General features: G+C 44.2%; 1 protein-coding gene across 5 annotated transcripts in view; it reads right to left on the reverse strand.

Moving 5' to 3' along the window:
- The window catches only part of LOC133343904 (phospholipid-transporting ATPase IC-like), a 57,433-nt gene extending 35,676 nt beyond the window's left edge, over window positions 1-21,757 (reverse strand). Inside the window, exon 1 of one of the 5 annotated variants that reach the window (XM_061553898.1) lies at window positions 21,581-21,757. The gene's annotated coding sequence lies outside the window, so the exon portion shown is untranslated. Of the gene's footprint in view, window positions 1-10,262; window positions 10,283-15,875; window positions 16,152-21,580 lie in introns of those variants that run through there. The other 4 variants (XM_061553897.1, XM_061553899.1, XM_061553895.1 and 1 more) reach the window with 4 other exon arrangements.
- Window positions 21,758-24,313: the final 2,556 nt, after the last annotated feature.

Consider the following 24,313-nt stretch of genomic DNA (forward strand, 5'->3'; position numbering starts at 1 on the left):
AATAATACTAATTAACATTTGTCAGGCGCAATTCATCAGAAGATCCCATAAACATGGAACGTTGGACTAACGTTGGGCCAATGATGGTCCAAGGTTGGGCGAATGTTGGTCCAACAATTCCAACCACATGGCCCAACGTTGGCATGTTTACTGGGATTCTCAGTTTGGGTGGGCATGTGTTTACAATTTGATGACCGACTCTCACACACCTGATACACGTGAGCCCTGGTACAGCCACCATCATCCAGTTGTCAAATTACTATTTCAAGTATCCAGTTCTTGTGCTAACCGCAGCATGTGAGAGGGATGCAAGATATACAGAGGCTCAACTTTCGGTTAAAGGCTGGCTTTCGGAAAAACAAACATGTTGTTTTTGGCAGGAATTACCAGTAAGAGCTGTTGACTTCACATAGTCGTCATCGTGTTATACAATACTGTATAAGACGACACCTTACAGCTGTTCTTTTCTGATATTCATACTGTACAGCGATTGCCTCAACTTCGTGAGAATCAATAATAAGATTGCCAGCAGAACTAAAATGCAGAACCACCATGACAGTACTCCTCCTGGTATTCCCGTCTTTATGGCTTACACGTGTTGTTTTGTATCCAGTATTTTCATGAGCAGCTGTTTGCATTTAAGTTTTTCTAAGTATGAATTCCTCAACTACTTAAAGTAGATAGGCTACTTAAATTTCCCCTTTGATATTTGTTAAATTATATTCATCTACTACAGTACTGTATAAGGATCACTTAACAATGCCTCTATATTGCAAAGTCTAGATTAATACTATACCGTACATATCCTGTAAACTGGCCAAGCACAATAATAATACTGTGAACTGGAATACACAGACACATACATACGGTCATAAGTATAAAGCGGTTTATAAAACACTGTAATTTTATGCATGCGTGCATGTCAACAAGCATATCAAAACGTGTATTGTGCCATTCCTATCAAGCATGATACTTAAATGATGCAGTCATATCGCTCTTTTCTACATCCTGTTGGGAGAGCATGTTCATTGGTTGGTGGGTCAGGTTGTTATCTGCGTTGTAACCGCACATACAGCACTCTCAAAAACTGCTTCAAAGTACACGGCCTCTAATATCTGATGTGTCCTGAAGGCTGCATTCAAACTGTCAATTGTACCCAACCTTTAACCACCCACACACAATAGGGGCACACACAGGTTGCTCAATGCTAACAGCGGTATTCAACCGAAACATTTTTCATAAAATGCTTGCTCGCGGAAGAAAAAATATATAATTAAACTTTTCGACAAAACATTGTACGGGATTACTGAAGTTATACTTTAAAATAAGATGGTTCCAAACCACTTGTACAAACCTTGACAGAAGCCATGTGGCTTGGCATAAGTTATCTGTAGCTGGTAAGAGACAGACAACTACAGTATTGCACTATGATGAGATTGTGCCAGCCAATGGCAGAGCAAGTTTTATGGAATAACAGGTTCAGTCAGATAAGTGCGCGCCCAAGGAGAGCCATACACGCTGACAGGAATACAACAAAGTTAATGCCCTCTATAACCGCAAGCCAATGCAACGATTTCACAATTGTGGTGGTTGTCACATTCGGAAAACTTCTGTGATCTAACCAACTTTAAACTCATAAAAGAGTCGGCAAGACTGGACAGGGCAGTAGTTCAGATGCACCGTAACGCAACACAAATTATTAAGTTGTACGGTTGATTCATGAAGCCATGCTCTGACATGGCTCTATTCCGCCGACAACAATAGGTGTATTCCACTTGCGAAAATAGGCAAGCAAATGTACAGTACCGTACAGCTGTCTTCACCGTGTCGATGATACACGCTCCATACAAAATGCACCACGATAAAAAAAATGTTAGATTTCGATTTAAAGCTTTCGTGACTGCAGGGATTGCGTGGTGGCCGAAACGTCGTGAGAATTTTCTTTTATTATGTTTTATTTTTATTATTTTATTATTTCCCTTCTATGTGACTTTACCGAAAGAACCGAGAATATAAAAGAATGTTAGGATTACATGGTTAATATTCGCAGGCGTTGATCAACTTATCTCACGTGGCCATATGCCTCGCCACATGTTTTCTAGATGTGGCACAATGGGTACGGTGCACTGACGATACCACCGCTTAACTAAGCAACTAAACCATTTAGAATTCTAACAACTCGAGGCTCAAATGTGCCTGTGGATAAGGGGTAGAAAAGTGTCAAAAGGAAGGCTTTTTACACTGTTTCTGAATATTAATAAAAACGTATTTACATTTGTCAAGTGCAATTCATCCGTAGATCCCATGAAAATGGAACGGCAGGCCAACGTTGGGCCAACGTCGGTCCAACGATTCCAACCACATGCCAATATTGATCTTAATATGGTATAGAACGTTTAAAAACTGCAAAAATACGTACACATTATTTTTTACCTACCTCCCTTTGCCTTGTTTCTGCCCACAAAGGTGTATAAAGTATTATTGGGTCAACTCCTCTAATTTCCAAAAGATGATGAATGTTTGTGCTGATGAGGCACTAAAAATGACCTCCAGGGTGGTCACTCTCACAACTGCAGATCCTTCTTCACATTTCCAGCGTCGTAGTTCGTGAATAAAACCCCAAACATGACTCCCGAACTGAACTCCAAGCTTGAGGCCGTCTCTAAACTTGTGTTTTCAACCTGTTTTTTTGGTAAATTAACCGTAACTGTTTTGAAATGCCATTGATCTTTATTTTCCCAGCCACAACTCATTTTCTCCAATAACACAAATGTGTTATATAACCAACTTTTCCCCTCCCTTAGTCTCTGCCCACGTTATCATTGCCTCCAATCCGCCCAGTTTCTCGTCAATCTTGGCGCGTATTCAAATCACAATACAAACCCCATGGTGAGAACTTTGGAAAGGAGGTAAAAGCCAAAAGGGAATAACCCATAAGAATAACCAAACGGTTATAGTCCAGCATGTGGCAGTACTACAATAGTTTATCCAGACTAAATAGACCAAGCCCGAGGGAGTGCACAGTACAGTACTATAAGTGGAAAAGTAAAGCATCCCTTTGTCGACTTTGCTCATTTAACCGGGTTTTTATCGAGTAACCTTTAGATGCAATTCAAACCCAGATAAATAATATGGTATCCTGCGTCTGCTCATGTACATGTGCCATGCAAGCTGACCAGAACAGCACTTGGAGATTTAGAGATGAAAGACTGAAGGTGGCTTTTTAAGCCAATTTTCACAACTAAATAAAAGTGGTTAGAAATGTCAAACCAGAAAATCAATCAATCCATCTCTATATAAATGTGAATGTGAGTGAATTACTGCGTGTTTCATACAACTGTAGAATAACAGGGCTGAGAAATATATCCCAATGTACAGCTCTCGTTTTCTCAGCTCGCAGCAGAATTTTTCACAAGGCAGAAAAAAACAAGGCAGCCAGCCACGCAGGACAACTTGTTGGACATTTTCAGAATGTCTGTGTAGAAAGAATGACCAGAATTGTATAATTTTAATTCTAGATTTGAAGCTTTCGTGACTGCAATGATTCATATTCTTAGGTTTTTTCGGTAAAGTCACGTAGGTAAAAACATTAAAAAGTAAAATAAAATAAAAAATCACGACGTTTCGGAGGCAACACAAGCTTCCGTCTTCAGGTGGTACCGTCACAGCCACGACAGCTGTACCTATGTGACTTTACCGAAAAAACCTAAGAATATGTATAATTTTAACCAAGTACTATCCAACAGTGAAACATATGTTTGTTATAGAGTGCACACCAGAAATCCATTGTTGTTCCATCAGCGTGCCCCAATGCCTATATGGCTCCCCGCCTTCACCACAAACCCGTGTTGACCGGGCTGGTGAAGAATCCTCAAATTGCCTCTGTAACCCACAAGGCATTGGGCAGCCCTAATACAGCAGCGGATTGACCGCACATGCACACAAGTCCTCACAAACAATTATACCGGTGTCATCTTTAGAAATACATAAATAAATATAGTAACATTCTTTGCCAGAGTGTGTATTTACAGTGCTGGGGTGTGGCACTTGCTACAAAAGTGCGGTATGCAGTCAATTAAGTCCTGCTGCTGCTGCTTGCGGAGCGTATTGTGGTGTGCAGAATACGCCCTTCCACCAAAGACATTGACAAACAAGCCGGCTGGGTGCGTGCAGTTCGTGCCAAGGCGATGTCTGTCACCCAAGGCACGAGGTTGGTTCGGATTTTTGGACTTGCGACGACCAGCATGGCCACAGCACAATTCCCCGTGGCTTGCCACAACAACACAACAGAGGAGGAGGACTCCTCGCTTCATCGCATGAGTCTTCGAAAATCATAAGCGTGATTGTTATGACATGTAGACTGCAACCCTCCCAACTACTTATCTGCACACACATCATGCTGTGTTCCAGCACTGTCTCTCCTGAGAATGCCAATTGGAAATATAGGATGGGTAAGAGAGCTAAGATGGACGAGCCATCGTATTATTTATGGCAGATGATAAATATGTACACACATTACCTCATTCTACACGTGAAAAAGAGCTACATATCTGGGCCTTACCTAGTAAAATAATAATAGTTCATAGTTTATAAACACAGTACCTTGAAAATACTGGACGCACACAGGAGGGAAATGACTTACCACAACTCTCCATTGATTTTCCCTCAATCAACCCAACCCTAATTGATTTTATTTGAATAACGAGCAAGTGGCAATTATGATTTTTTTACTTCACCACATCCATGCGTTGCCACAAATGCGACTAAGCTTATAAGAGTCCTTCCTTCCCCATTGCATAAAAAAAATGTAGCAGAGTGAGTGAGTGTGTGTTGCATGAAGCCACGTAGGGCACGGACCCCCTTCTTCGCACGCTACCAGCAGGGAAATGAAGTGTTCGCACGATGCCGCAGCCTCACCACAATCCCACAAAACCACACCGGAAAATATTAACAAGGTAAGAGGGTTGGTTTAAATTGTTTTTTTTATAAATATAGTATACAAATTCATGAAGTACTTGGTTTTGAACTGACACGAAACGGGCTTTGGCCACTGGGACTATGAGGAAAGTCGTCCTCTGAAATGATGGATAAAAGCACAGTCAGCCAGGGAAAAAGCTTTGAGATCAGTCAAAGCTTCTTCAGAAATGTAGAATTCATTAGCTCCATGAGAAAGCCCTTCCCAGCAGAGGAAACACTCAATTCTCTTCATCCCACATCTCGTCTCAGCGTCTCACGCGTGGATTGTCCCTCTAGTTTAGCTATTTTCCTTCTCGAAATGAGGTAGATGTCAGTCTATTTATTCGTCTTAAAACATGTTTTTTAAGAAGCTTGAGACAATGTGTTTCTATTCTCTTTAAAAAAAACTGCATAAACTCGGAGCACACCCCCTACACTAATTATCAAGGCATGGTGGTGGTACACACATCTGAAGAACGCCAGCGGCTTGGGGGAAATCGTTGTATGTTGAACTTATTTCAAATCGTACGTAGCCAACCGTGCTGATCGGAAGGTGGATGACCGTAAGGCTGCCACGAAACGGCAGCACCACAAATGGGGTTATTTCCTCGTGTGTCAACCACTAAACGTTGGCGGCTTTGGGGTAAGATTGGGTTTTGTGTTTAGCAAGGTTTGCTGCTCACACGAAGTTGGTTTTATTCTGGGCACCTCGGTTTCCTTCTCACATTCACAACACTCCTTAAGAGTAAATTGGCCAAATGTTTTAGTGTACATGCTTCCTAAAAAATACATAAAAACTCATCCATACCTTCTTCCTGGTATTATAACCCTGGCATCACGACACGCCGCTCGTTTTTATAGCTTTTGTTCAGGGTAAATGCATTGTCACTAAATGTTACGTCTCGTGCGTTACAACTTCACCAGTGGTGTCCGATTTTTCATCATAAAATGCCAGGCAGCTGGCATTTAAATAGCATGAGTCAGTTAGCGTGAACATTCAATTATATTTTAGCTCTTTATTAACTGTGCACACATATGAATGTGTTTGTGTTGTAATGCCTTGCTTATATAACTGTTATAATACCACAGGATAGTGATTTACAATCGCCTTTCTGGGATTGTCGTTAACTTTTTACCCGCGAAAGCTCGAGTGTGGCGGACACTAGACTACAGTCAAGGCAACATCATTATTCAAGGACTTCGACAATCGGCCATAAATAAACCCGAGAACAGTTGTGGTTTTATTTGGTCATGTCACAGTCTATAATAACCAGCCAGTTTAAACGCAGCGCCATTATTCGTGTTGTTGTGTACTCCACAATTTCCTGCGACTCCGTTATCAGTGTGCCGAGCAGGCGACTTGGTTTCATTGATGAGCGCACATTGGGGTGAGATTCCAATTTGGAGTTTGTGTTGCCTTTTAGACGGTGCAAGGAATTTAAACCCACAGTACTCTAACAAACGTGCAGTTTGCTGTAATAAAAATAAACGTCGGTGAATCATTAATTCTCTGCAATGTAAATACACTTGACAAACAGGTAAAAATCACTCTCCGTTATTATCCTCCTCGTTTGAATTGTTACGATACAGTGCCCAGTTGGGATGTATTCCATGGGATTTTGAGCTTTGTTATAATTAAACTTTCAGATTATGACATTTTACAGCACTTTTTTTGTTGGACTGCGGGTAAGTAATAGTAATAAATACTTTAACATACAATTTATTTATTTTCCCACCAAAGAATACTGTGATAGTGTTTGTCCCCACCTTCTGATATCATTTCCGATCGCATTTGCAGCACTGTGCTACTCAAGCAGGTCAATTCCCGACGTGCTTGTGACAATCGGAATCTGAAGGGAAGAAGAGGTCGATCTGTTAAGCAGCTGACGCTTGCTGGATGTTCAATGCGATACAAGTGAGCCATCTGCTAACGCCGTTGGGTTGTTCAACCCAGCAACAGCAAAAGTGTGAATAATTATCTTGGGCGGACTGTGGAAAGTTACCAGTCAGGTATGCTGCATTGCACAGAGCTGTACAATTAAGGCTCCCGTGGCTATATGCAGCCACTTGGGAGTTCCGTGGAACTTTCGGGCACAGGGCTATCTCAGCATTAATTCAGAGAGTCACACACGCAGACACAAAAAGAGACAAATATATTCAAAAAGATCCGCGACGCAGAGGAACATTCAGAATCAGAGATGGTTATGAAAAGTGAAAATGTACTTGACGAAAGATGAGTGTGCAGAACTGTACTGTGCAGGGACTCAAAGGGATACGAAGAGAAACAGAGCGAGGCATAGGGAGTGACACGTGGAGACGTGGAGACAAACACAGAGCCATGTCATGTATCGTATGTCCCTCCGTCGTCACCCTTCCCTCTCCTCTCTCCTGATAGCAGTCCCCACATTCGTACTTCGTGCGCATCCTCTATTTGGCCTACTCTTCCAGAGTACTCGACAACTCACTGTAGTGTACCCAGTAATACTGCTCGGTGAACAGATGTTGGGAGATGCAAGAAGCCTGCCCCATTGTTTCAACTGCCGCCGGGTGATCGAATCTGTGACCTTCGGTTTGCAAGTAGCATTTGAGTGTATTGGCGGCGGTGGTATCACCGATGATTCGCGGTCTAAAAGAACTGCACATTTTCGCAAACAATTATTTGTTTCCCCACGATTCGCACACCCCAGTCAGAAAATCTTGCGTGGCGGTGCATCACAATCAGTTCTCGTGATGCCGACGGAGTCGGAAAATCTCGGGCAGTTTTACGAGGACCGGTGCGTCATGCTGCATCACCACTAACATGTCGAGTTTCTAACCATCACACCATGGCAGCATCTCCATGGTCTGTATATGTATTATTTTTACCTAGCACTGTACCGTGTAACACGTAGCAGGCTTTCGCGACCAATATTATACATAATAAAGGTTTTTTGGGGGGTTGGATCGCGTAAATATATAAATGTGTCGTTAAACCCGCCACAGCCAATTAGTAAGGTTTGCCACGTAAACAGAACATGCCGATTCCTTACGAGTACAGCACACCGGTGTGTTGGAGAGCCAAGCCACAACATTTACAATCAGAGTACGACGTTTCGCCAGTAATTACAACTAGCTTCATCAGGCGACCGCCGAATTGGCATGTTCTGATTGCGTGACAAACCTTACTCATTGTCTGTGTCGAGTGGTGGCGGGTCTAAGGACACATTTATATATATACACGATCTATCCAAAAAACCCTCCTATGGATGATGATATTGGTCGCGAAAGCCTGCTGCTACGTGTTAGACGGTAGCTGTATTATAGGACTGTACCGTGTATTGCTTAGAGAATGCCACAAATAGCATAACTTCCCCAACCTTGCTGTTTAACAAATATTCGTAACAAATGCCGATTTTAAAAGCCAGCAGTACCACTTCACCATATTTAAGGGTACATTTTTTAACACAATTTTTGCTTTGCATTTCGGTAAAGTGCCAAAGGTGTTTAAAAGTGGCCAGGTAACCAACGTAAATGGGTTCGGATTTGACAAGTACTGTATGGAAGGGAATATAAAGCCATTAAAAAGGCTTCGTTGCAGGACATGTTGCAACTTTAAAAAAGCAGTCGAACAGGTTCTCTGTAACAGGATGCGCGTGGATCATACGGAGATCGGGCAGGGAAGGTTTTAGGAGCGTTTCCCATTCGGATATCAAAAGAGTTGTCACTTGTGCAATTAATTTAAGATCTTTAAAAAAACGGCTATGATTTAAAAAATCAATCCGATAAGGTTTAGAAAGACTACGATTCAGATTTGAGTTTTGACAAACGTATATTTTTTTTATTACACGGTTCATCAATCGTCAGGTTGTCACGTGGTTGTGTGGGTACTCCCACCTCTGCCTGGCCAGCGTGGAAGAGTAGGCCAAACACCCTCTAGAGGGTCTCTCGAGAGCTCCCTCTAGTACAAGCCCTTCTACCAGCAGTGGCGTGAGCAAGCACCTGCAGGGGCTGCACCTTTACCGTCGATATTTTCAAGCTGAGATAATCTTTTATTGAGTTACATAGAATTTAGAAGTGTGCAAATCAAATTAACTACGGTATATAATTGAGTAACAATCGTCAACAGGTACTGTACTTCCACTGTAACTCACAGATGAAGCCAAGCAGTATAGACATTCATTGTGGAGTCAAGGGTGAAAACTCAAAGCTGTTTGGTCAATCTGCAGTCAACATCAAATGACTGCGCCCTGCACTGAGCTCTGAACCCGCTCGTTGTTTTTTTAGGATTGGTCACACTCAGGAGTGGCTACACCGATGTTGTCCTCTGCACCTTGGCCACCACCTTCTTCTGTGAGCTTTCAAAAGCGTCTCTTGCCAGTCGTGGGCATGCAGGAAGCCTCTCTCTCTCTCTGCCTGAAAACACGTTTTCAATGCTCACACCGCGCCAGCTTCTCTGCGAGAGCACCTTAATGAAGAAATGCAGCCAGGATTATCAGCGGCAATGTCCGCAGGGACCCGCGTGTATAAATAGTAAACATCAAAGTGTAGCCGCTTCGACGAATAGATTCACACCTGTTGCTAGACTGCCGACAAATACATTTGACTGTATGCTAAAAATGCTCCCATTCTTTTGGTGGGTAATGTTTGTTGTAATTGCTTAAGAGGTAAATTCCCTCTTGGGTGTCATTAAAACAACAGGTTGGCTGATAATTAAAAGTGCAAGCATTGTACAGAGGTGCAGACTGTTTGTATCGGTACTTTCCTTGTTAATGATTGCCCGTTTTTGTCAACAAAAACATCTATAATTCACTGAAAATATAATGTTACAGGTAATACAAAACCTGGGACAATCTTTCAAAATATTGGCGTGCTGTAGTTAATAAAAGTGTTCCAAATGCAAACTTCAGTAGTTATTTCAAGCGAGTTTTAAGAAAAGCCAATTTGCTGTTAGAGAATACTGTATGCTTAATTAAAATGAGTACATGAATGTAACTCCTAAATATTATAATTTCTTTTAAGTCTGTTCACAGCAGAAAGTCTGTGGGTCAGCGTCCCACGTGTCACAGAGTCACGTTAAATGCAAAGGAATAGTATGTTACCATTAAACAAACCCAGGTCCATTTAAGAACACTGTACAATACTCTGTGGACCAAATCCCATTCACGAGTCAATAAACTTCGTACCACTCAAATGGCACGAACGCAGGCACACATCTTCATTTGCTCTCGTACGAACTATGACGCAGATTGAACACGGAGTGTCAAGCCAAGCCACCCGGTGAGCACGGCCCCCCAGACCGAGGTGCAGAGACCCACCCACCCACCCACCGTGGAGCTGGAGAGACGACAAAGCGATGGCGAGCGGGCGCCAGGGCGACCGCCGTGCTACATCGCAGCACCGCGCCACATGGCCACGGGTCCGCCCTTCACCCAGCAGCGGAGAAGAGTTCATGGCCGATGACAGAGCGATGGTGATGATGGCTGCACAGTTGCACCCGCGGATTCGCTCGCGATCACGGCACCCCCCCCAACCCACCCCACATCACTGCACGAGGCCCATCGCGAACACAACGGTGAAGAGGAGTCGTGACGCAGCGGGCGGGCGGGGGGGGCAAGGTGAGTCACGCCGCCCGCCGGGTCACCTGACTGGCACGAGACGGGGGGGGGCACGGCGCCCACGAGATGGGGGGGGCACCGACTGTGAGAGGCGGCGGATCACGCGCGTCGGACAAGTAGATTCCAGGGAGTTGAGCCAAGAGGTCACGACGGCGTTTGATCCGTGAATAAGAATGGGGGGGAGGGGGGGGTTCAAGAGGATTAAAACATTATTTGAGGCATTTGTTCAAAATACAGGGGGACACTTGAAGGAGATGAGTTTGTAACATTAGCGGGCACGGTAGTGCATCTACATAAACGTTTACTGGAATTATTAAAGCGGGACTGTCCGTGCTTCAACGTGTTGAACGCACGTCCGGAAGCGTGGTTCTTATTTGCGCATAAACAACCATCCATCATCGCTCCATCTCCTCCTCGCACGGGCTGGGTGGCTGCAAAGACCCCACACACGTGACTCCTCGAAACGCGTCAAACGCGAAACAGACGCAGAGACGTCTCTTGTTTTGAACAGAAGAGTCCTCTCCTCTCTTCAAATATTAACCCTTCGCAAATTTCAGGTGAACTTCAAAGAGGAATGTTGTTTTCCTGGGTCTTGCGTTGTGGAGCAGCGCCTCGCTAGGACACAATTTTACGGTGTTAAGTCACGACGTGCTTACATTTTTCCTCTGGTCATTGCTCCTGAGAACTGGCGAATGTCACTCTTGTGAAACGAATGTCATCCACTCATCTTCATGCATGCAACACGACTCGTCCTGATGAGGTGTTTTTCTCTCTCTCTCCTGGACATTCTGAGTATGGAACTGAATTTGGGCTCACGATATCCTGGAAATCAGCGAGATACTGACATTTCCGTTACGCTGCCTTCGCGACATTACTTTAACATCTTACATTGGCAGTCGAAGGGAAACGGAGGAAGGCGAAGTTGCATGGAAGTGCAGAGCGATTGTGCCGAAAAATCTGAAAGTTGCGCCAAGATAAGAAATTTAGAATTTTCAAAAAATAAATAATAACGCTAAGACCGCTATGGAAAACTTGAGGTCGCTTCCCCCCCCCCCCTCGCCAAAAGCGGTGGCCCGTGGCATCGGATGGCGTCACTTTGTAAACGGGACACACCGGAGGGCCGGTTCGGACATCGCCCGCCACTGACGTTAGCCGTCGATGAAGTCAATTTATACATCGGTGACGTCAACGTTCCCTGGACATATTTGCATATTCTATCGTCGTGTGAATCTCCCCTGGAAAACAACGGGGCCGGCTCACAACAACTTCCCATCATTTCCAGGATCCTCACAGCCCGCACCGTCCGTCCATTTTTACCGTCAGAGTACAATAGAAGACCAACGGGGTTTTGGTTGCGTATTCGAGCCGGTGTACAAGGCTGATCACTGAAATAATCACACACCCGCTCGTGCACGGGGCTTCCATGGCCTCAGAGGAAGGTAGACATTTAAAATGTCGGCTATCGTACCAAACAACAAAGAGCAGCAACAACACAAATACGCATGAGAGCTCTATAACAGCACCACCGTGAAAGGCAACGTAGTTGTTACGGTCTGTGTCTGCATGAGGGCGCACATTTTTCACAAAAAGCCCTTGTGCAGAAAGCTAAGAAAATGGAGCTAAGGTAATGTAAACCGGTAGAGGCTCAGCTCAAAACTCCAACAATTGGTGCAGACAAACATTTCACGTTTCACTCGACATGACCAGGAGCCACGGCTGAGAGGAATGCCTTGGATGCTGGAGTCGAGACAAGTTCAACTAAAAAAATCAATCCAGTTCATAGAGGATCTTTCGCCAACAGTCCCTGTTGTGTAAATATTACACCATTGGACTTGGCCTACATATACAGTACAGTCGCTGGTCTCAAAAGTTAGGATCTCAATGCTTAAACGTGCTTGTGCCACAGTGCTCAATACATATTATTTCATTATTCCACTTTTTTTTTTACCAAGGAAAGCCTCAGAGAGTCTCTTGACTCTTTCGCAGGAAGGTTCTGCCAAGTTGTTGGAGTCAGGCCGATGTTGCTATGTTTTATGCCAACTGGGTAAGTTTTCAAGTGGCAAGTTTGGACCCTGACGCCGGTGCACAATGGCTTACTCTTACGTATCACGTGACAGGATCTTCAACGTCCGTTGTCAAGCAGTCGGCGAATATTTTTACATGTAATGTGCACCCCGGTATTGATCGGGGCGGCCGCTGGATTCGAACCACGAACCTCTGCAACGAGCGACCAACGAGTCACCGCTGGGCCAAGTCACTATCATGGCTCATCTTGAGGATGGGGCTAAATTGACACACGCTGCTGTATACATAGTAAACATTGGCCACAAAAGTAAACTTTAAGGATGAAACACTGAAATGGTAATAGGATAATTAAGTGTTTTTGTGAGCAAAGTACATGAACAAAATTTAGTTAATCCTAACTCTAAGCATGAAGGTCTGCCTCGCTCAAACTGCCAAATTTGGCAGACAAGTTGGTGAAGGTGGGCTACCTACAATTTACCCCACCACATAAAAAAAATACATGGACTTATGACAGTTCAATGAAGCTTAGACTTTACATAAGCGGGATATATTAACGGTAATAACCAAGTCACCTTTAACAAACTCTTATAGATGCCTGCTCGGGCCAGTCTGCCACCATTGTGTCGCTCTGTAATTGAACCCACCTCGTCACACGCAGGATGGTCAGGGATTTGGTGACACAAAGGAGGCACATTTAATCTCCTACGGCAAATGATCAACATTCTCTCTTCCTCTGGCGAAATCCTCAGAAAATTGACTTCACAACGCCCCGTTAATTTTCTCAACAAACTGAAAATGCTTTAAGCTATTTGCATATTCAAATGAGGTGGCTGCGTTTTGGGTTTTTCCGGTCCTTTCGAACATTGTCTGGCAACATCGTGAGAACCGTGGGCTACATACAGGACTATCCGTCAAAATAACACTAAACAGCAGTAATCAGTGAGGTGTGTTGTATACTGTACTATCTGTGCTCACCACAACAATAGCAAACCTCAACTGCAATTTACAACATTCCCAAAAATGTTTGTACCAATCAACCTTCTTGTGTCACCCAAATCTAATAGTATCAGACGTTTCAGGTCGGTGTTGCACTTGTAGGAAATGTAAATCCGAACTACAATTCCCCTCAAGGCAAAGCACGAAGAGGGAGTGTCCTTGATATCCTCACAATGTCCAATTTAGTTATTTTTGAAAGAAATGGATTAAGACCATATCATTTAAAGGGCTACAATTTAATGAGGTGATCAGGAAAACAATTCCAGAAGTAACGATGGGGGTTTTTTGACGAAATATCTGCTCGTTCAAAACCGTTCGTGAGCACATTTTATTACAATGTTCCAGCTTCTTCAGCGCCCAAGTGTAAATATTCCTCTCGTGACGAGATCAACCTTCCTGGGGCCCTCTCGTCTACCTGCCTTGACATGCTCACTGCCCAAAATGTGAGCGCATGTTATATTTATGATATAAGGCAGTGTTATTAATGAACGTCGTGTTTGTTTTGCAGTATTAACTCTGGTAACAAATCTAAATTGCATCCAACAACGTGGCTTTCGTCTGTGTTCATCCCAGTCGGTGGGCATGCAAACATTACTTATCCTATAGCTTCCAGATGCAGGGCAAGTTTGAACAAAACAAACTTAAATAATGGCTTCAAACAATTAAAGAACAATGAACACCGCACGTACCATTCTCGAACAGAAACATGAGTACGTTGTTTGAAATAAGCCTCAACATGTCCTGGTTATATGCATGTTGCACGTGCTGTTTTGCACAGGGTCTTTGACATGCGGTTTGTGTTTAGACGCCATATAGATCCAGACTGTATTGTTTTCAAGCCATCATACCAAAGGACGAATTAAATGACCTGCAGATGTGCAGGACGATATCATCGGCATCATGATAGAGCGATTATTTACCCGGCATGTACCTATTCGGCCCAAGGTTGCACACAACCGGACGATGTGGCCAGCATGACGCACTCACGTCCGTGTGCCCAGCGATGATGTTGACACGTTAAGGCCATATTTAGACTCGTTGCCGCTGGTATACAGAAGTAGAACACACGTTTCTGTGACTACAGTAACATTAGCTACGTACGGATCGAAATATAATATACAGAAGAGGTAGTCTACTGTTTCACCATATACAAAATAAATATTAACATTTTACGATGGTATTTCAGCCTATGGGCCTTTGATACAAATACTTTCCAGCAGAATTTTTTTTTTGCTGGCAAAGTCTGGGCTGGCTGCGACTTCACGAGTCTCATCAGCAGTGTTACGGCCTGTTGAACAAACGCTGTTGGGTGGTTTCCTGGTGTTCGATCGAGGCAAGCATCCCTCATGAACACCGCAAGCGCATTCAGGGCAGCAACACCAACGTACTAAAGAATAGACACACGTGCTGCTGTCCATGTTTAAACGGCACTACTATATCAACATTAGACAACATAAAAGGTATATTTTCTTGAAGTCAGTCCTTCCCAAATACTTTATTACTTCAGGCAGCAAGAATAGTCGCTGCCGACTAGAATGTTTTACAACTTTAAAGGTAGTGAACTCAAATATCCATTTTGATTTTCAACAATAAGCCTCGTCTATATTTCCATAAAAGTGTACATTCATACGACACAATTAAATGGCCCATTGTCATCTTACAATTTTCAACAATCACCACTTGGCACAAGGAATACAATACAAAACCAAGACACATAGACGCTCGTTTAATAAAAAAAAGTTAATTCCATACAGAATAAAACTGAAACGTCATCAAGTTTGTGTCCATTTGGGGATATTTCTCGCATTTAAAATACTAAACACACAGTGTACCCGGCTATGAATTTCGTCCACATGGGTGACATTGTGACGCTTTGGTCGCTTTACAGACAGGTGTGCAAAACAGCAACGAACAACTTCAGATCTTATCAGGTGTTACGTAAGATGGAACTCTGTAAATGGAGAAATTTATTTGGAACTGTTGGTAGGATTACAGCAACATTATTATTGATGGGATAAAGTACTGCGGTTAACAGGTGCGATGGATACAATTTATATTCGTTGTGAATTTTCCACAAATGACATTTTATATAAGTGTAGCTACATTTTAGAAACATTGACATGGTCCCACTGGGATGGTAATACATTGTATAACTTGTCAAGTTCCAATAAATACACTTTTAAACTAATACACGTATCTTGACACACTTGTTTTTTTCTAACTCAACAGGTAGCATGTGTGCAATGCTGCCCAAGCAGAACCAACACAATGAACGCACACACACAACTCCCTGCGAACACTTACCTGGCTTAGGAGTCAAGCTTCATCAACCGCCGAAAACATAAAAACAAAAATTCGCGTTTCAGTCTGTCCTAACTATGAGATGGTCACAACTTCCGGAGGTCAATAATCAAAACATTCATTAACCAAGCTCAGAACGTGGACCGTCGTTTGTTACCTACAGCAGTGTGTCGGAGTGACTTTTGTTGTGCTGGCAGTAGGGTGCCTCTTCGCCACAGCTGCCGTGACATGCACAGACAAAGATCAGCCCAAACCGGTTTGGCCACACCTCTGCCTCCACTCCATTTGCTCGGGGAGTGCCGCTCACCCCCCGCCCCTCGCTACCTGGGGCAGGGGGGGTTGATGGCCCACCCCCAGCCTGATGGGACCAGGTACCCAATGTGCACCCAATCACCGTGGCAGCCACACAAAAGCCACGTTTATGACCCGACAGCCATTGCATTACAAAGGGCGGTGTCAAAGTCACCGATGCATTATTCACTCGTGTGCGGCTCCGCTGCTGCCTGGGCTGTTTTTGTTGGAGGGGCCACTGGCTCAGATTATGCTGCTTGACGAACCCAACAGGTGCCAGAATGTGCGCAGGTCATTCCAGAAGTACTGTAAAAGCCTCCGGGCTCCATAGGGCTTACATAGCTCATATAGTTGGTTGTTTTGCAATGCAAATGAGGAAGTGCCTCCAGAAGATGTATCTTTGAAAGGTCGAGAATTTGAGTTGCAGTGGATTTATTTGAACATGAGCTCAATGATATCGATATCATTTGAAACGCGGGGCTTTCACGTGCTGTTTAAGCAAAGGCCATCGAGCTCTTAGTCATCATTGGTTTGGTTGAAAAGACTAACTAAATATTGTTCACCATCACCTAACAAATTATGTCATCATCACTCTGTGCTTTGATGTAAAAACAAGACACGTTGTAGGGTCTAGATGCTATCTTGCAAATGCTAAATGTTATTGTAAGAATTAAGTATTTTGCCATTCAAGGTTGTGTGGAGTTATTCTAAGAGTTTGTAATAACTGGCGAGAGCTTATAACTTCATAAATCGCTGTCCCGGAATATTCACTGAACCTCAAACAGGTTGTAGACTGAGCAGACTGCTGCTCAAACGCACCCGGCATGATGACTCAACTTATTTCGTGAACCTGGCCACAAAATGTGCATAATCATGCTTTCCTTTGTCGACCACACCAATCAAGGAAAAATGTCAATATTATAGCTTCATTAACTTTCACTTTTAAGTCACAATTGTTGTTCCCTGCCTCCGTGAATTAAATTGATACGTCTGCCTGTGTGTTTTTATTGCTGTAATTTAGCAACAATATGAGATAGCGTGGTGCGATGGTTAGCAACATGCCCTATGGACCCAATATCCTGAGTTCAGCGATATCTCAACCAAGTCCTCGGGCCACGCTTTTGCCAACCTATGTAGTATGTATGTTGAACTTCTTTCGCACCGTGTGTAGCCGAGCGTGCTAGTATGATCAAACAACCCCAATGACAGACAATGCACGGGGAGTTCTTCATCCAGCAGTGGATCGGCAGAGTGCTGTAAATGAAGTTGAGATAACTTTAACAAATGCTGTTTGTGAGCACCTATGAAAGTCGGCACGACACATGAGGGAATGGGTGGCCACCACCATGCCCGGCCGCCTTTGTCTGCCTTGTGCCGATGTTTTACGCACCACACCAGGTACCCATTTAACACCGAGTCAACCAAAGGGAGACCCAGGATCGGTCATAATATTCGCTACTGATATCGAACTCGGCTCGCCGGGTTCTTAGCCGCTACACTACCGCTCTCCACAGCACACCACTCGAGACACGCACTATCACATGCACTTCTCCACGATTGCAGTATCTTGAGATACTCTTATTCCCGACATAAGTCCTGAATTTGTGTACCTCAGAGGACGAAACTCAAGTTGTAAATTATGATGTAATGGATTACATACATTCGTTAATTTGTAAACATTAATAGTGTACCAGACCATCATTACGTACCTAAAGTTAAAATAAAGGGGGAAAAAACGTGTGTATTGTGAGATCATTCAAAGTTATTTTGAGTCGCTGCACGGAGCAGCAGTGATGCGTTCCACAGTTAACTTCGAGGTGAACAAAAACATTTCACAGTTAACTTTGAGGTGAACAAAAACGAAATGGGTTCAGGCGTGGGCGCGGAGTCTCTGGGGCATGCATTGGGGAGGGACCCCGCAAACTCGCGCGAGGTTGGGTGAGCATATAAATACAAAGTGCTGCCCCTGCCAGCTAAATAAAGCTCGCACGCACGTTGCCTCACGCTGCGTGGCTGGCCGGCTGTAGGCGAGACGCCTACAATTGTGCGAATGGAAACTGTGTTGCAAGAGGGGAAGGGCAATTCATTTTGGTTTTCGAGATAAACCAAGTTCAGTGAAAATCTTGATTTGAAGCTTTCGCGACTGCAGGAATCCATACTCTTTGGTTATTTCGGTAAAGTCACGAAGGTAGAAGAATCAAACAAAATAAAAAATAATATCTCACGACGTTTCGATCGCAACACAAGCGGTCGTCCTCGGGCGGAAAAAATAATCGAGCAGTGGAACTGCTGAAAGTTCAGTGAAGTTCACTCAACAAATCACCTGAACCAGTCACCGTATAGCAAGACAATTTAGCTGTATAGTTCTAAATGTACTTTTCCTACATTTCAAGGCACCGTGCATATATATTGGCGGGGCCTGCATCTGAGTGAGGACTCGAAGGATCGCTACATAAAACTAACGGTGACCGGCCATGAAACTCTTAAACCAGGGATCTGACTCAGATTGCCAGATTCAGAGCAGAGCGCATGACACGAACCATCGTGTGGCCACCCTTGTATATATACATATTTAAATAAATATTAGTCTTCCATTCTTTAACTGCTTCTGTATACGTAATGTTTGCCTCTCCATACAATATTTACACCACTGCTATTCGTCTGGTGTGATTGTTGACTCATGTCTGGTCTCTGTGTGGTCCTCGTTCATTATTCACGCAGCCGTGAGTACAGTACAATCCTGCTGCTATTATTACGCGGTATATGATCATCTAGCAGGAGATTGTGTTCACACTCCTACACCCCTGTGAGTTTGCAGGTGTCTTGTGGACAGGGCGCGTTGTTTGTTTGGAGAGAGACTGTATGGCTTCCGGTGGGCGTAGAAGTTGGACTCGGCAGATTTATCCACTCACCACCACGCCTTAAAACCGTGACCACCCCACACAAAGTCCGGCTTCCACTGCTGATTATAAACATGAGCAAATATTATGATAAAACAATGTCAACAGGGACATGTCTTTGTTCATTGTGCTGATCACTAAAAGCATGTTGACCCAGACTAAACCTCATAAATTAGACATGGCAAATACAGTACAAATATCACTTGCAAATTCACAGAAGACGCTTTCTTCCACAGGGTCTCAAATGGGGCCGCTTAAGGGGCCATGGGTCCCACTGGAAGGTATCCATTGTAATGCCACACACACACACAGTTACAAACTCCCAAAGGGGCAGTTTTGTAACTTCTGCTGGTCAAATGTGGGCAGTGCCAGATTAAGTTGATGGGTTCTGGGGCTGTTATAGGATTGGGGGCGTCACCTTGTACAGAAAATGCAATTTCTCCCCTTGACTGTTTTATCATCACCCAATTTCAATGTAAAACCCCCCTTAATTGTTTTCTATTTCGGGTCTCCTTTCTAAATGTGACATACCAGAGGCAAATCTAAATCAAAGATAAACACATTTTTTATTTCATCAAACTGAAATGAATCCAGTTTCCTATAAGTAAGAAAGGAAATATGCAGGCTCGCTTGATTTAGGGGTTTACCGTTTTTGCACAAAAACAAAACAATCTTTGATTTTCTTTAAGTACCAGCATGACATATTTAAACATTGTTCCGCTCCTACTTTTTGTAGAAATAAGAAGTGGAACGTGACATCTGCACTTAGAAGCGCATAGGTGTGGACTGTCCCCTCGGGTGTGTAGACTGTAGAGCATTTAGCCTAACCACGCTGCAGTATAACTACAACAGAGGGCTGCAAAGTTTGTCGATGAATATTATCCCTCTTACCTGACACTTTCCTTTGATCTGCAGGGATCCGATAATCCCAGATTCCCCCCCCCCCCCCCATTATAATCCACAACGAATTATTTATGCTTATACCATGAGCGTGAGAACGAGAAGGACGCAAGTGACTTGTGAATGCGATGCGATAAACTCCGCAAGTGACTTGTGAATAAACTCTGCAAGTGACTTGTGAATAAACTCTGCAAGTGACTTGTGAATAAACTCTGCAAGTGACTTGTGAATAAACTCTGCAAGTGACTTGTGAATACGATGCGATAAACTCCGCAAGTTTATCGAGCAGTTATGTGTTGCGAGATAAGGGGGTAGGGGCTAGTTTGCATCATTTTATCTTCAATAACTCTGAGACATCCATTGTGCTGGCGCTTTAGGTGTCATGCTTTTGCCGGAAAGACACCACGTGTTTAAGTAAAAATGTTTTTACTTCACTCAAGCAATCGATCACCCTAGTAATTATCGGTTATATTACTCGACTAATCAGAGAACACCAACATCTTTCCAAAAAAAAATTCGCCTCTGTTCCCACGTGAGCCGCTGGACGGGAGGTGCTGGGCAGGGCTCAGGGACATCGCCAGCTGGGGGTGAGAGCGGCTTGCCAGGGCAATTTCCCACAAACTAGTCGATTAAATTAATTGATGAACTGGTTCATTTCTAATCTGAAGTCATTGGATAAAGAGTGAGTCCTAAACACTCCCTGTGGATTGCTTGATCACAGGCTGGAGGACGTTCTGAGCCAGGGCTCGGCAGCACGCGGCCCTGCGAAGACTGTCCCGTGACATCGTCCAGCAAGGAGCACCACCGGCTCCTATTTGCGTGTGCATCGTGGCTCTTTAAATATTGAGTTTTTTTTTTTAAATACCGAATTCGAAAAAAATTGGCTTGTGTTTTGTTTACCGAGTTACGTTCTAAGCCAAGCATCATACTTCGTACGCACACACACGCACAATATTTGGTTCAGAGGATGTGTTTTTTTTATTTCAGAGTACAGTTCAACTCATCTATGTACAGCACAGGTTCTTATTTACGCAACATTGACTTATATGAAGGATGCGGAATGCATGCCTGAGGATTTCATTCTCCACCCAATCTAACGCCCACCGTATGCATGCTCGTTGGTGCTATATCGACAGAATCCACACAATCACGAGTGTCCTCCATAATCGACTGCTACGTTTCCGCAACCACTTGGGGAGTGAACCAGCCTCGTTCATTTCTGTGCTATGAAGAAGGGCCATGACCTAAAACTTTGCTTATTCCTTTTAAGGCAGTGTTATTGACATGTTTTCAGGGTTTTTTGGTTTATGGACTGGGCAACTGGGCCAGGCCTGCTTTTTAATGGGAGCCTTAAACTAAAACGTAACAGGACGGACCTGGCCACAAATGATAGCCCAATGAAGTAGCTTATCAAGTGGAAGTTTATATCAGCCAAATAGTCTAAACGCATGGTTCTAAATGCGGAGGGAAACACCGGGGAACCGGAAAAAAAATCCACGCGACCCCAAGAAAAGAACACGCATACTATAAATATACATTGATCAGGGTTGTGATCGAACCGACGACCTCTTGTATACCAGGCGAGGTAGTCAACATCTCGCCACCGCGGCGCCTTACCAGGGGGACACCGACGTAGGGTCGTTGCTTTTGTTCACTCCGTGCGCGCTGCACGCGTTCACCTGGGCCACCCGCAGAACTGGTCGTGATGTCACAGGATCGGGAGGGCGGGGAGAAGAGACGTCATCAGTGGCATTCTCTCGCTGAGATCTCAACTTCAGGATCACGTTTTCGTTCAATTAAAAAAACAGTGGAAATTACATATACAACAGATGTCACCTTACTCAAGCCTGCGTAAAACGTAATGTAAGAAAAACTTTTAAAGATCGAATCGTGGTGGGTTTGTGCAACGCAGGGAGGGGGAGGGCGTGAGGGGGTGGGGTGGGGAGGGGCTTCGTCCACCGACCATGCGGATTGAGGGGCCCGGGAAAAGAGAGGGAGATCCAGAAACTTTTTTTCCCAAATACATTTTCTCCGATAAACAATGGTAATAAAACAACAATTGTTGCGGTTCGGGCGGGGGTGGGAGGAATCGTCCCTGAACCCTCGGATCCCCCACTGACGTGGAAAATCCCCGGGATGTCAAGCCTGGTTCCCAGTGGCCGTGGGAATCTATGATCCAGACTCTCGCTGTCGACCGCGACATTTCCTGAAGAAGGACAAGCGCCAGATATGTTGAAATGTCATCTTAGTGACTGTTAACAACCCCCCCATCTTATGTTGCGCGTACGTTTGCGGACGCGGCAGAGTCTTACTTAACGCAGAAACGTCTTCTGCTGTGTATACAAGTGTGAGTGTTGCCAGACTTTTTGTACGAGAGGAAATCCTGTAATGCGAGCGAGCCCTCCTGTAATCTGTGATATGACATTATAGATACAGAAAGCCTTCTGAATGATTATTTTCCGAAAATAATTATCTCAGTTCACATCTGTGATGCCATGTGCTTGGGTGACGTAACCCAGTTGTTGGAAATTAAATTAAGGGTCGAGTGACCTCATTGGCAGTGGTATGCAAGTATAAATACTCTCGGCATATTTGTCAAAAGTACTGGACCGCCTTACAGTGGCGTAGCTATGAACGGGTGTGCAGGCGGTGCAAAGGGTTCCAGGGCCCACATGCATCTGTGAAAAAGAGCTTCATAGCTCATCGGATTCCTCCAGTATGAATAAAGATCCTGACTCAGATGGGCCCAGGCGCCAGGCTGCAACGTGGGGTAAAGTGGACTAGGGGCTCAATCTCATTCATCACATCGGGGCCCAATGTCATTCATGACATCGGGGCCCCTTGCCACAACCACGCTACACCACTGCTGCCTTCGTGACCCAAAATTCTATAATGTGCCGACGTGACGGGAAATGGCACTTCTTCAGAGCAAATAGCACAGGGATTGGTTGAGTTGAGAAAACGCGGATATGAAGTTTACAAATTAGCAATGTTTATTTGACATATGAGCAGTTTTCCATCTTTGGTACTTTATTTATCGACCCTGTTTAGATAATAGGCTGAATCGACCCCTGGCTGGGATTAAACCCAGAGTGTTCAAAGGAGAAATGGATGCTGCAGCCGTCTTGCCGCTGGGCTGGATGTTATGTATCACATATTACAGCACACAAGCCACACTGCGCAATTAACGCCGCGTCCCGAGTTCCATTCTCAGTCGCAGGTAACATCAGCGGCGAGTGATTTATATTCCAGTTCTGATCAGCGTGCCGAAGTGTAGTCAAGCAATCTACACAGGCATGGGAATGCCTTCATACAGCAACGGGTTGACAAAGGGCTGTAAATAATTCATACCTGTCAACCCATACGGGTTACCCCGTATTCTTGTACAGGGAAATTGAGTTTTTAGGTCCATATGGAGTACAGCCGTTTCAATACGGGCATTTTTTGTTGTCTATTTGTTTGTGTTTCTCCTTTGTGATGGGACTTTGTAGGATGAATCTTGATATGTATAAGGGCACGGGGGTGGCCAATATGGTCTAAATTGGTCTACAATAAGGGAGGGCACTGATAATGAGTTGATAGGTATGATGATTGTAATACTTTTGTAGGACAACTTTTAAAAGAACTCAGAGGACAGTGTTGACAGTGCTGTAGAACGACTGTAGTTAAAATGTTACGTGACCCCCAAGTGTGATTGTCACATAATCCTCCTATTGTCAACAAGCACAAGTTCCAGCTTGTAAAAACGGCACGGGAAAAGCATGACGTCAGCCACGTGGTAAAGCGAGTGCACATTTAAATAAATAACGTTGGCCATAGCAAGATCTTTAAATAGCTTTCTTTAAAAGACAAGTCTAGCACGTAAACGTTGGAAATGTGGGGGCAGTGCAAGACTTTGAACAACGTCACCGCAGACTCCGCTCCATCAGCGGTCGCCAAACCCATCACGTGGTTCAAGGAAGACCTCGCGTCACACGCACAGACGGACGCCTCCTGCAGCATTCGTCCGGCCAAGCTCCCCGCGAGGCCAACCACGGCAGCGGGCTCAGCACGCGCGCGCGTTTGCAAGTCTTGAGCTATTTACGGAAACCGGTTCACACAATGCGCCATACAATTGGCCTGGAATGTCCTTACATTCGTCACGTCGCACGAGCGACAACACAAGTGTTTTCGCTGCAATTGGCAATCAATAAAAAAAACATGCCTGCATTGTGGAAATTGAAAAATGCCATTCCACTCACCTTGTGTAGAACTATTTGCTGGTAGTCGCACCCACAGCACACACATTAAATAACAACCCTCAGAGTTTTACAATAGAGTGTACTCGAAATATATACCTTATTGTAAGAA

The sequence above is a fragment of the Lethenteron reissneri genome, chromosome 18 (genome assembly GCF_015708825.2).
Source record: "Lethenteron reissneri isolate LAM-NWPU_2019-01 chromosome 18, ASM1570882v1, whole genome shotgun sequence".
NCBI lineage: Eukaryota > Metazoa > Chordata > Hyperoartia > Petromyzontiformes > Petromyzontidae > Lethenteron > Lethenteron reissneri.